Genomic DNA, 13306 nt, shown 5'->3' with positions numbered 1-13306 from the left:
ATCAACGACGGATCGACTAGACAGGCAAGCAAAAGAACGAGAACAGCTGGGAACACGTGCGACCTTCTTATTTAATTCGGTGTTCATGTTTGGGGGCACTAAATGTATTACAGTAATACAAACATAAGAGTGCCAACGATGGGAACACGGATTGTCTTTAGTCGGATTCCAGCACGCGGGTGCAGATATGACTGCTTTCCAACTACGAAATGTGAAAAACTCCGGTGCTGGTTTTGTTGCGCTGCGCCGAATCGCGTCGGACTATGATCCCGGTAGCATTAGGAAGCGTGGCGTAGCGAACGCTGGCTGTCGGCGCGCAACGCGGGCAGCGATGGGCGAAGACTACGTCGGACTCTAAACCAGCCTTTTGAGTGACACGTGGTCGTGGGTCACGCAGTCAAATCTACACGCATTGCGCCACACGGAGTGCCGAAATGTGCTCCCCTGTGCTGAAGAAAAGGAAAGAGTAACGTCAGTAACGAGTTACCAATTTTTGTAACTGATTCCGTTACTATTACCATTTCTTAAAAAGTAACCGAATCGTTACTTCATTACCAAAAAAAGTAACCGTTACCAAGTAACGAGTTCCTTGTAACGAGTTAAGCACAGCTCTGACTGCGATGTGTCTTCTTAAAATGGATGTGAACGCTACACTAGAAATCGAACCTCAAAACATAACGTGCCCCCAGCCGACGCTCAGCAATAACGTGCCACCCACCAACCAAACAACCGTCCGTTTTTAGAGTGAATTGGCTGTTTCTTTACATTAATGAGCCTGAATGAACGGGCTACAAAAGTGATGCAAGTCATCGACTTCGTCATACTGCAAAATAAGAACGAAGACACATATTTTCAAACCTATAATCAGAGCCTACCTGATCTCCGGAATTCCGCCATGAATCCTCTTTTCAGTTCCGTTTTCTTCATGGCTTGGTTGCACGTCGTGAAGGTAAGGTTGACGAGAGTCCGGGATCCATCCGACAAGAAATATGGAGGCGCGCTGTCCTGGCGTTCGATGAGCACTCGCCGGCCGTCGGACTGCCTATGTGCCGTCACTACGAGTACGGACTTGCAGCCAGGTACAGCGTTGTATGCGCCCCAGTGCAACACGTCATACTCGAGGAAAATGAGCTCCATGAGGTCTCCCTTCTCGATGGTCACGGTCCATAGGTAGCGGTGGAAGGGCGGAGGGTATGAAGACGGAAAGCCGTGACTCGTGATGGTCACCGGAGCTCGGAAGCTGCCACGAAACACATCTACAAGAAGAAAGAAAGAAAGAAAAAACTTCTCTCGCTCAAATGGTAGTCTGACGTCTCCTTTTTTCCGCCTCCAGTGTAGAGAAATGGCCATGGTAGAGGCAGGCTAACAGTGCAGAGAGCACGCTTCCTCTCTCTCCTCAAACCAGAGACGACAACTGTATTATTCAGCGCATAACGTGTTATGTGGTGAAGTCGTTTTTAGAGTGTACTTCTAATGTATGCATGTAGTTACGCTGCATAACAAACCGTAATACGCTCTTTTGAATAATATGCGATAAGAAAGCCCGCTTCCGAAATTGATTGTTGTGAATTCATAACTTGGCATTTGGATGCGCCCACAGGCACGCATATTTAGTTTGGAGGCACAAGGGTCGTTCAAGGCTGACGAAAACTTTTATTTCTATAAATACGATGGAAAATTCTGGGGGGGGGGGGGATATATATTTATTGAAAGGAAAGGTCTGCCAGACCAAGGTCGGCATGCTATTCCATTAAAAAAATAAAAATAAAACGAAGAATAAATAGAAAGGAAAGGACGAAGAGGAAAAGGTGAGTCTCCGTAAAATTCTGGGATCACCAAACTATGTCAGTCTTTCAAAGTATCCACCGTGGGCGTCTAGGTACCGCTGCCATCGCTGTGGCAGCTCTTTGATGCCTTTGGCGTAGAAAGAAGTGAGCCGCTGTCGTAGTCACTGCACGAAATCTTTCGCCAAACTGTCTGCACCATTCGTACACTCTTCCCCTTGACATCGTTTGTTCCCCGTACCGTGCCTGTAACCTTAGAAAAATTTCAGCTGCTTCGACGTTCTCCTTCATAAGGAGCTTGATTATGCATCGCTGTTCCACAGCTGCAGACACGGCGCTAGCCGTCATGATAGCTGCCGCTGCTGCACGTGCCGCTGACGCGAGAAGGATTGCAGTTCCTCCGAAAGTTATATTCAGTTACATGTACTCACTGATTTTTCTCGAGCAAAAGTCTCTGTCAACCTTTATTGGCCCTTGTACATATATAACTTTCAACAGAACTTCACCTTATAACGTACCCCTAGCCAACCATCATCCTGAATAACATCGTTCTTTCCCCCTCGTTTTTTTTTTATAGAGAGTGATCACACAAAAGCGTACGCCCCACATACACATATCTACCATTTTTCTCCCTCCGCTGTCATCAGGGGGGGGGGGGATATGTTTATTGGTCTCGTTGGCTCTTCCACACATTTGTTGGCTCAGTTCCCTTGGAAGTCGGCCCAGGATGCACATTCACCCTGGGCGTTAGTCGTAACGTTGTCCACCTCTGTGAGACCGACAACGGCGAGCCCTTTCACGAGCACCACCACCACCGTACGCCCCACGCTTTCCACAAATTAGGAGTGACAATGCAATGCTTGGAGCAGAGCGTGTTATGCGGTGAAGCTAAGATTGCACGCCTTTTTGTTCAGCTTTTGACGTTTGGTAATTATTGTAACAAAAAGGTGTACGAACCGCACCCTCCTCAAATCTAAATCCATAACTGCACCATTTTCAGCAGAGCTTGTTATACGGTAAGTTCTCTTTTAACGGTGCGCTGTCATTGTAACCAACATAAAATTTGACTCTTGAATTGGCACAACCTGAAATATGAAGATGACGGCCTGTTCATTGCCCGCGATACCACAATGGGCTGGAACCCACTGGAGAACCAACCTGTGCCTTGCTTTGTACGCAAGGTGGTAAGCCATTAACACATCCTTCACTAGGAGTGCGGATGAGCACCCACAGTGCGGCAGGGGCAGCTCTATTCGTCACGAGGACGGACGAATATTGGGTTGCTGAGAGGAGACCGTCGTTCCATTCTTCGACGCCTCGTGACACCCCTGACCTCCCGCCAATGGACAACTGACATTTTCCTTCCATATATGCTCAGAAGAGTTGATCCAACGCTCGCTTTCCACATGCCACGAAACACCTCTCGTCAAGATGCTGCATTAATTCATTGAATGCGACTCGATGTGACTTTTACATCTCAGTGGCGTTACCGCTTGAGACAAGTTGACTCTCCCAGGTACTGTCACTGCTCTGGTGCTATATAGAGCTGCTGCTTTAAAAGTAGAGCACATTCTTCTTGATTGCACACACTACCAACCTTCCCGTACCGCACTCTCCGGGAGTCAATCAGCTGGACTCTCTCCCCCTCTCCCTATTAGAATTGCTTGGTCCCTGACGAAATCCAGCCCAGCGCTCTCTATGTGCCAGCTGAAAATCCGCCGCTTCACTGCCAACCGCACACAGCTCTTTCAGCAAGAAGCTATACGAACCAATGCCTTCCTTAAATCTATTGACCCTTTAATGTCATATGCTGTGCCTGGCCGCATCCCGCGCATCGAGGAATCGTTGCTTCATCTGCTGCGGCTGAATGTGGCATGAACTCCTCTCCTCCTATTTAAGATGAATCAGCACCCATCACCTCTTTGCCCAACGTGCAACGTAGAAGCCGATGTGCCACACATCCTCATTGCCTGCCAGCGGTACGAAGATCACCGATCGAGTCTCCGGCGCCGCCTTGCTCATCTAGGATACCGAGAGCTTTCCCCCCTCGCGGTGCTACTTGGCCCTACCTAGCACGCTGAAGTCACGTCTGCGCTGACACGATTCCTTCGGGAATCTAAACTCCTGGGCATTCTCTGATACGCCCTATGCGCAACGATTAGTGAAGGAGCTGTTTCTGCTGTATTTTTTCATACTTTTCTGTATCCCAGCTGTTTGTATATTCTTTTGTTTGCTTGAAAGCTTTAGGGAATAGCAAGCCCACATCGTGGCTAACCTTTCCCTTCTCTTTTTTTTACTTTGCATTAAACATATCCCCCCCCCAGCCCAACCCACCAACGCTCTGCCCTCAAACCTCTTTTTACCGGACACAATAGGGCTTCGATCCTTATTGTGAAGGGACTCAATATTTCATTCCTCACATCACCACCAGAAATGAGGTCGAGTATCGCCCCTCGCGATGAAACTCGCAATTCAGCGTCACAAGTTGTTGTTGTGAAGAGACTGACTGTCAACTCGTCACGGCGTCGGAGGAAAAGCGAAGAGAAATGTTAATTATCCCGAAATCCTGATGCACGGGAGCGACGAATGTCTGCGCAAGGTTCCGTCCCCAGGATGTAAGGTATCGCTTTCCGGCACTGCAAGCAAGCAAACGAAGCAGAACAATAGTGACATATAGCGACCCGAACTGGGATGAGAGAAACAGGCACAGGGAAATCCCATCAAATCTTGCTCCGGCGGGGAAGCTCATCTATTACCCCGTTTCTATGGACGTTGCTGAACGAGCAATGAGACACATGCACTATATGAGATTTGTGAAGGAAGAAGGTATATACGATGGGATGTGCGCCTGCACGCTTGCTGTGCCTTAGTCATCTGAAAGGAACAGCTGTTTATTGCGTAATATTCTTTAGGTCAATATAGGAGACAGTTCGTGTCATATGAGTACAGAATACGGCTTGTAAATAGTTGTCCTTCGGAAATACAGGGTATTTCAGTGACCCTATAAAAAATTTATAAAAGAAACGCACTTCGGGAAAATATGCGATCAAAGTTATCTGTAGGGAACTTTTGCTACGTACTGCAAGTAATGTTATCAAATTTTAATTGAAATAAGTTTCTAGAATTAAACTCTGAAATTTGCAAAGTCAACGTCACGTTTTTTTTTTCTTTTTCCTGTATTTTTTTGTTGTTTTTGGCTGGAAACAGAAAGTGCATGTCATATTCACCCCATTCCACTATAAAATACCCTGCCTACTATAATTATAATAGCTGAAAAACAAAAGCGAAAACCGTTGTTTCGATACGAGATTGTTGGACGCGCTAGTTCTCCGTCAAGTTAATGCAGGAAGCGGCGAAAGAAAATGGTAACCCATCTACCCCCCCCCCCCCCCCCCGCAGTATGGTAACCCATCTCAGTTCCCTCAGGGAACTGAGGGCGGTCGACAATTTGCACGTCTGGAAACGACTGTTTTCGCAACTTTTTTAGTTATTACCATTGTAGTAGGTACGCATTTTGTAGTAATGTGGGATAAATCCAATGTCCGCTCTGTTTCTGGCAAAAAATCGACATAATTCGGTGTTCAATTCAGGAAATTAAATTTAGTTCGATTCAAATTTGATAAAACTACTTGAGGTATGTGCCAAAAATGTCGTACCGATAAATGTCGTTAATGGCATATTTTTCTATTGCGTGCTTTTTCTATTAAAATTTTATGACATGGCTACTACGTGATTACATGTTAACTAGCAATATGGATAGACACGATACAGTGAAGTCGACGAAAAATTGAGCGAACGAGTGTCATCTCAAACAAGTTGTCGGAAACAATTGAATTGCTATCTCCAGAGCTTTTCATGCGCAAAAGATAAAAAAAAAACACTTAGCTTTCTTAGGCGAAGAATGTGCAAGGAGAACGAAGATGAAACGTAATTTTATAAACAATATGCTTCAGAATTTTGAAAGCTCTAAGATTTGGTATTGCTCCGTACCTAAACTCGTGACGTTCCCTCAATCGGAGGACAAATGCACATTTCACTTCATGTCTTGTCTTGAGAATCATTCGTCCTCCCCCCCCCCCCCTTCCTCTTAAACCCTAAATACAGAACTTCACCTCAAAGTACCTACAAGGCGAACCAATGTACACACTGAATGAGACCGTTACCACTGAACGGGGCGTACGTGACCGTTAAGATAATGGCAGAGTGTCGCAAACAGATTTACGACTCCCATTTTTGCCTATAGCTCATGGACAGCAGTAAGTTTTTATTTCATGTTGTGTTGGGAGGATAGCAGTGCTACCATTAAAATGGCTGCGGGAGCAAGTGGTGCGGTACCGCGATGGAGGTTTTACAGAAACGCCCTCAGTGCAGACGACCAGAGTACACATCAGTGGTCTCCGAATTGTATCACTCATCGCACCCTATAGCAGTTGTAGCCCGAAGCGTAATTATCAAATGGCATCAAACTTACCGACGTGTCCTGTCGCTCGGCATACGAGCGGTCCCAGGGTGTGCTTTCCAGCTTCGTTGGCTTCTCCTGTGTCGCCAAAGCGGAGTTGCAGAACGGGCAGTCGACTGGAGTCGAGGAGCAGACCGGCATCTGCTAGCCAGACCTGCTTGGCGTTGGCGTCACAGTTGCAGGTGCTGTTCCGTGGCGTCCGCAAGCAGTGCGGGTGGCAGCCACAGCTCCGACTGTCTGTCTCAGCACCACCCCAGTAAAACTGATCTTGCCAATTTCGACCCACCCACCTGCGAAGGAGTTTGTTTTCGTTCGAACGGATAATGCTTTCCCAGGCCAAAACAATAATAAATGGCTGCGCAATAGCATTTACTTATCAACATATCAACTTACGCTGTTCTGCATTTTGAATAGAGTATGTAGCCGTCCGGTATACTCTGCGAACAACGAAAAGCTTTCCGACATCTTACTGTCGCGACGATTAAACGTCAGGAATATTTTCATAGGTTCATATAGTCAGAACCGTCAGTGAGGAACCGTTCTTGACTGACGTGTCGTTTCAATATTAACCTCCATCTGCCTTCTGTTTCCCATTTACACGCCGGGCGTGCTAACATCCTTGAACGGTAAATTTCATTTGAACATATTTACAACAATGTACACTCCTCCTTACCAGCTGTCGAGGCCTGGTGGATACCAAAAGCCGAACATGGCCCCCTTGCAGTCCCATCGCACGTATTGCTGACAGGAGAACATGCTGTCGATGAGGCGTGTCAGGTGCTCTTCTGTAGCGTCCCCGTAAGTCACATTTCGGGAATAAGAACCTGGGGGTTCTTTGCCGCGCACTTGCATTGCATCTTCCAGGTTGTGACGCACAATTGTCAGTACCTAAGCAGATGCAGACAGGTTTTTTGTTCTGTCCACAGAAAACCACGGGGTATTTGCTAGCATTTGTACGAGCAAAACCGCACGACGTACCGCTGACGACACCATACTGAAAAAGTCTCGAGTTTGGGGTAGGGAAAAACGACGACAGCCCACAAATCCTGTGCCCATTTTTCAGTACGGAGTTTCTCCACCGACTCGCCTGCATTTATGCCGTATCCTTCGTCGCTTGCGAAACATTTGTCCGTGAGGTCTTGAAATTTACTGTTTTCCTATTTACCAGTGTTTGCTAAAAGAAGCTATCGTAAACCCTAGATATTACCACACTAGAAGAGTTTCCGCGACGGCCAGCATTTATCTTACGGTACATCAAATGAGTACACTACGTCAAAGTTTCACAGACATAGCGTCTACAACACTGCATAATGTACAATTAGTACCCCTTGCGAGGACATAATTCCCGCGAATTTCACGATCGTCACTTTGGCACGCGAAATCAAGATCCTATGAAACATTAGTAACGATGACAGAAAAGTAAAGGCGCTGGAACCTTCAACAAACGAGTGGCGCGAAGTCGAAGAGCACTAAGCACAGTTTACTGTAATCCCCTCATTATTTTGACACATCTGGCAACGTGTTCAATCATTGAACGCGGATGCTACGCTCATTCTAACATCATTGCGTGGTTCCATACTCCCTCAAAGCTCTCCGATGCGTGGATGAACGGGGCATCAGGCTCACAAGAGAAGGGTATGCTTGTATAACGATGGAGAGCATGCATCGCGAAATTTGGGTCCCACGGGATATACCCTCGCTTTCGAATAACATGCAAGGAGCACGTTCGTAACTGTCTGATTCCAATACATCAGTTTAAAAAAAAGTTCAACGCCCTCAGGTAAGACGTTTGCTTTCCGTCCCAAGGGAAACAAGCCCGATCCTAGATCGAAAAAGAATTCTTTTTCTGAGGCGAGGAGAGGTGGACGAATAGAATGGGACAATCGTGATCGGACAAGTGAGTAGTATAGACAGTATAAGAACCAGACTGTATAAGAACCACTTTTTTCTAATCCAAGATGGCCTATTCTAATCAAATTCTAAGCCAAAATCCGGTTCTAAGCCAATACAATCCAGTTCTAAGTCAACATAATCCAGTTCTAAGCCAACACAAGCCAATTCCAAAGCCATCTGATTGGCCGCCATTAGCTCCGCCCACATCACGTTGATTGGTCCACGCCAAGCCCCACTGATCATTGATTGGTCAATCGTAGCTCCACCCTTTATGCTAATTAGTTGCTTAGCTCCGCCAACTTCACGCTGATTGGCCCATCCAAAGCCTACTGACTGGTTGACTCCGCCCCTTTATGCTAATTACTGGGCTCCTTCACGCTGATTGGTGCACGCCGATCGCTGAGCTCCGCTCCTAATTAACCGGCTCAGCTGATTGGTTCTACTGATCACTCTCGCAGCCCTCTGATTGGCCGTTCCCAATCTAAGCCTATCGATTGGCCCTCGTTCTAAGCCCACTGATTAAGCCAGCTGAACATAGCCTTCGTTAGCGCCCGCACGCTCGGCAGCGACCCCGCTGTGGCTTTATCACAGGTGTCCAAACTTACCTCGTCGCGTAACTGGCTCCAACCGACTTCATGCTGATTGGTCCACGCTAAGCCTGCTGATCACTCTTTCAGCGCTCTGATTGGTCGTCCCCAGTCTAAGCCTACCAAGTGGCCCTCGTTCTAAGTCCACTGGCACCAGATGGCGCAACTCTTTACTTGCTCCACTTGCTTCATGCTGATTGGTCTGTTCTAAGCCTACTGACTTCTAAGCCTACTGATTGGGCCTTCACACCGATTGGTTCATTATAAACCTACCGAAGGCTGGCCCCTGATTGGTCCACGCTACTTACCTTGTGGCGCAACTCTTTACTGGCTCCACTTACTTCATGCTGATTGGTCCTACTGATCCAGACTTCTAAGCCAAACTGTCTAAGCCAAGTCCTGTATCGCCCCTAAAGTCAATATATCTATCTATGCTGATGACGTCTGCATTTGGACTGTTGGGAAATCGAGGCCTGCAATCCTACGCCGTCTTCAGCATTCCCTGGATAACATCTTGCGGTACCTAACAGAGGCAGGCATGGATATATCAACTGAGAAAACAGCAGTCATGGCTTTTACTCGGAAGCATATGCATCGGTATCAGCTCTTCCTTGGCGATACGCCTCTTAGGCTGGTAGCACACCATAGATTCCTCGGTGTCATCCTAGACTCCAACTTGTCCTGGAAGAAACACATCGATCACCTGGACACAAAGGCACACCGGTGGATTTCCGTCATTCGCCACTTTGCTGGGCCGAAGTGGGGAATGAATGAGAAGTCTCTTCTGGCCATCCACAAAGCCCTAGTCCGAGGGACTCTGCTATATAGCCTACCAGTCTTGCACGGAATTTCACAGACGCAAGAACAACGACTGCGGTGTATTCTAGCGCGGAGCTTAAGGGTATGTCTTGGCGTCCCGAGAGCCGCGGAAACGCGGATGGTGATAGCAGAAGCCCGCGAAATACCCATTGAAGTCTTACGGCAGAGGGAGACCATTCGCCATTACTTGCGCCTCAGAGCACACCACCGCCGCCATCCACTAATAGCAAAAGTTTGTCGCCGGAAGCAATGTAACGCATACAACTGTTTCATGGAAGTGAAACCTAAGGTTCCCCCGTTTTCTGCAAGATCAGTGGTGCCCACGGCGCCTCCGTGGTCGCTTCCAGTACCATCGATCGCATTGTCAATTCCTGGTCTTAATGTCAAACGAAACCAAGTGCCTACATCAGTTCTGAAACAGCTTGCAGCGGATATGATGCACAATCGCTATTCTGACCACACTGCAGTTTTCACTGACGGATCCTCCAGTCATGAATGTTCATCGTCTGCATTTGTTATTCCAACTGACGGTGTGTCACATGGATACCGTCTATCACACCGCACATCATCAACGTCGGCTGAGTTATATGCTATCCTGTTGTTTCTACGTAAGACGCCCTGTGACGATCCGCGGGCCTGGGTCATCTACTCAGATTCAAAGGCTGCTCTTCAATGTATAGCCAACATGGGAATACGTGGATCGCTCGCCCCAGTTGTCACTGATATCCTCCATCAGGTTCAGCTTCTAAGCGATCACGGTCATCATATATCCCTGCAGTGGGTCCCGGGTCGCTGTGGTTTGAGCGGAAACGAAGAAGCCGACAGAGCGGCAACGGCTGCCCAACAGTCTCGGGCTGTTGTACCAACGGTGTTATCAAGAGGAGACAGGAGATCACTTCTGAATGAGCTCATTCAGCCACTAGCTCGCCAGCAGTGGAGTCGGGACATCACTGACAGGTCTCTCATGTATTCTGTGGATCCCACTATGTCCTTCTCAGTTCCTGACCGTTTACCACGCTATTTTACGTCCCTCCTGCACAGGCTTCGTCTCAACGTTGCCTTCACTCCCCAATTCAAGTGCCGAATCGGATACTGTGACAGCTGCCTATGTTCCAAATGTGGCGTTGAAGCGAACATTCAGCACGTCCTAATAGAATGTAAGCTCTACGAAACGGAGAGACGGCAACTCTGTGCTCAGCTGAGTGGTGCTAGCCGACAGACGTTCAACCTGGCTGCAATTCTTGGCCCATGTCAGAGCCATGTCCAACCCCGTCGAGGACTTCTGATGTTCTTGGAGTTCCTCTTGGCTACCGGCTTGCTCCAGATGCTGTAGGGTCCACCCCTGCACCTCAAGGACCATTGGCGCTTCTTTCATGTGCTTCTTCCTTTTGTGCGACGTATAGCGTTGCGCAACCAGACGACGGGAGTTCGAGTTGGACTTGCACATAACTTCATTTTCATATTTCACATCTCATGCTTCTCGTGTAATGGGGTAGGGTACTGCTCTCAAGCGGTGAATCACCCCAGACCATAGTCATGATTTAGTTGTTGTTGTTGGGCTTAACCATGTGTTATGCATGCGTAGGGGGAAGCCCACCTCTGGGAACAAGCTTTCGTTTTTGTGATAGTGCGCCTTTGCCCTTCAACATCAAAATGTAGTTCAGTGTTTATCAAGCAGAATGGAGAGGAAAAAACATAAATAATACTATAGAGTGAAGCTGAAGAACGGATTTTGTCACTGATTGTGTGCTTCAACAACAACAACAAAAAAAAGAAAAAAGCTTTCAATGTTTAATAAGCAAATCGCAAAAAAAAAAAAAGACTCTTCGTGATGCGAAGCAGTGAAACCCACTAGCTCCGCACGCGTTCGTACTAAAAAGCTGAGCAGGAAGACGCACATTATAGAGAAACATGGATAGTTGATGCTGTGCAGAGAAGCTTGTTCTAGAGAAAAACGATTTCAATGTCGATTGAGCAGATCATCAAGAAACCCTGTAGAGCTGTACCTGCAAGGAAGCTTAGGATCGTTTTGTTTTAGACAGTGTGCGTTGCACTTCAACACGAGGAACTAATTAAATGTTTATCAAGCAGAATGGCGAAGCATAGTAATGCTATGCAGTGAAGCTCAAGATTGTTTCTCTCACTGACGCTCCAACGCTTATTAAACCAAGTGGTCGAGTAGAGTCATAGTGGTTGGTGCTATGCAGTGAAACTCCGCACGTATTCAGATTGCCTTCGGAACTCTGACGGAGGCGTTCTGTGGAAACGTATCCAGCGTATATTTCACGCGACACACCTAGCACGCGTTCCTTCAAAACAGTACGCAAGATCACTATTAGACAGTAAGAAGCACCATTAGAAATATAAGTTAAGGGTGATCACACAGATTCAAAATGAACGAAGTTCATCACATTATAAGCAAGTTCATCTCAGAATGAATGTGTTCACTTTAAGAGTATCACAGTTACAAATACGACAGGTTTTACACCACATAGATTCACGGTGCGTCACGCGACAGAAGCACCATACAGCACGCATGATCAGAAAGGCTTGGACAGCTCACGCGATTTTAGCCTGCCCATATTGGAATTTTTCACCTGAGAGGCATGCACACACCGTTATCACGTAGCTATGCATACACACACAATACGAGCTTGAATACGTAATCTGCGTATGATCGCGACGCACGGGCTCAACATGCGCCAATATACACACATCAAACTATCGCGCACCTTCCAGGATTACAAATCTACATCACACCCCATGTGTGCACCACAAACGTAGCCAGCGTACATTTCACGCGACACAGCTCCGCGTTCGCACGAGCACTACTGAACAGTACATGCGCAATTAGAAATATACATTTACGGTGATCACACAAAAACGCACTCAATCTTAAAAAGCAGACTCAACCCAAGCTGAGTATGAAGAAACACAATTTCCGATTGCTCTCCCAGAACATTCTGTGCAAACATAGCCAGCGTATATTTCACGCAACACACCTCGCACGCAGAGCACTACTCGAAGCACCATTAGAAATATAAGCTCAGGACACAATGTCGCATTATGAACAAGTTCATCTCACACACACAAAAAAAAAAGGCTCACCTTAAGAGCATCACAGACGGGCACATGTATTCATAAACTCGCGGTACAGCGGGACACGAATTTCGGCCGTGTGGACAGCTCACGCGACTTTAGTCTGCCCATGTCGGCGTATATTGCAGTTTTAGACAGATGGCGTTCCACTTAAGCAATTAATCAAATCAAGCGGAATGACAAAGTATCGTGATGCTATGTGGTGAGGCTCCAATGCTTATTGAACCGAAATTGGTTGGTGCTATGCACGCACGTACTCAACTCAAGCTGAGTATGAAGAAACACAATTCCAGATTGCCTTCACAGAACATCCCGCGCAGTCGCGCCTCCGCGTTCCTTCTCTACTGGAAGCACCAATATTAGAAATAGTAGGATGGTCGCATTATGAACAAGTTCATCTCATCAAGAAAATGGGGGGGGGGGGGGGTATATGTTTATTCACACAAAAGCGTTCAGAAATGGGCTCACCTTATCACATCGGTATGACGCACGTAGATTCTTGTCGGGCGACGCGGCACAGCAGGGCACTGACTTCAAGCGCGTGGACAGCTCACACGATTTTAGCCTGCCCGCGCACACAGGCTCACCATGCGCTGACACACAAAATGTCGCGCACCTTCCAGGTTCACACCCGCATGTCGACCACTTACCGTGTCCAGCCGCAC

General features: G+C 47.3%; 1 pseudogene; it reads right to left on the bottom strand.

The window, feature by feature from the left end:
• The window catches only part of LOC135384932 (uncharacterized), a 195626-nt pseudogene that overhangs the window by 77283 nt on the left and 105037 nt on the right, over positions 1-13306 (bottom strand).

This window comes from Ornithodoros turicata, chromosome 2 (assembly GCF_037126465.1).
Source record: "Ornithodoros turicata isolate Travis chromosome 2, ASM3712646v1, whole genome shotgun sequence".
Taxonomy (NCBI): Eukaryota; Metazoa; Arthropoda; class Arachnida; order Ixodida; family Argasidae; genus Ornithodoros; species Ornithodoros turicata.
Note: the sequence above shows the minus strand (reverse complement) of the source record. Positions and strands in the feature narration are given on the sequence as shown.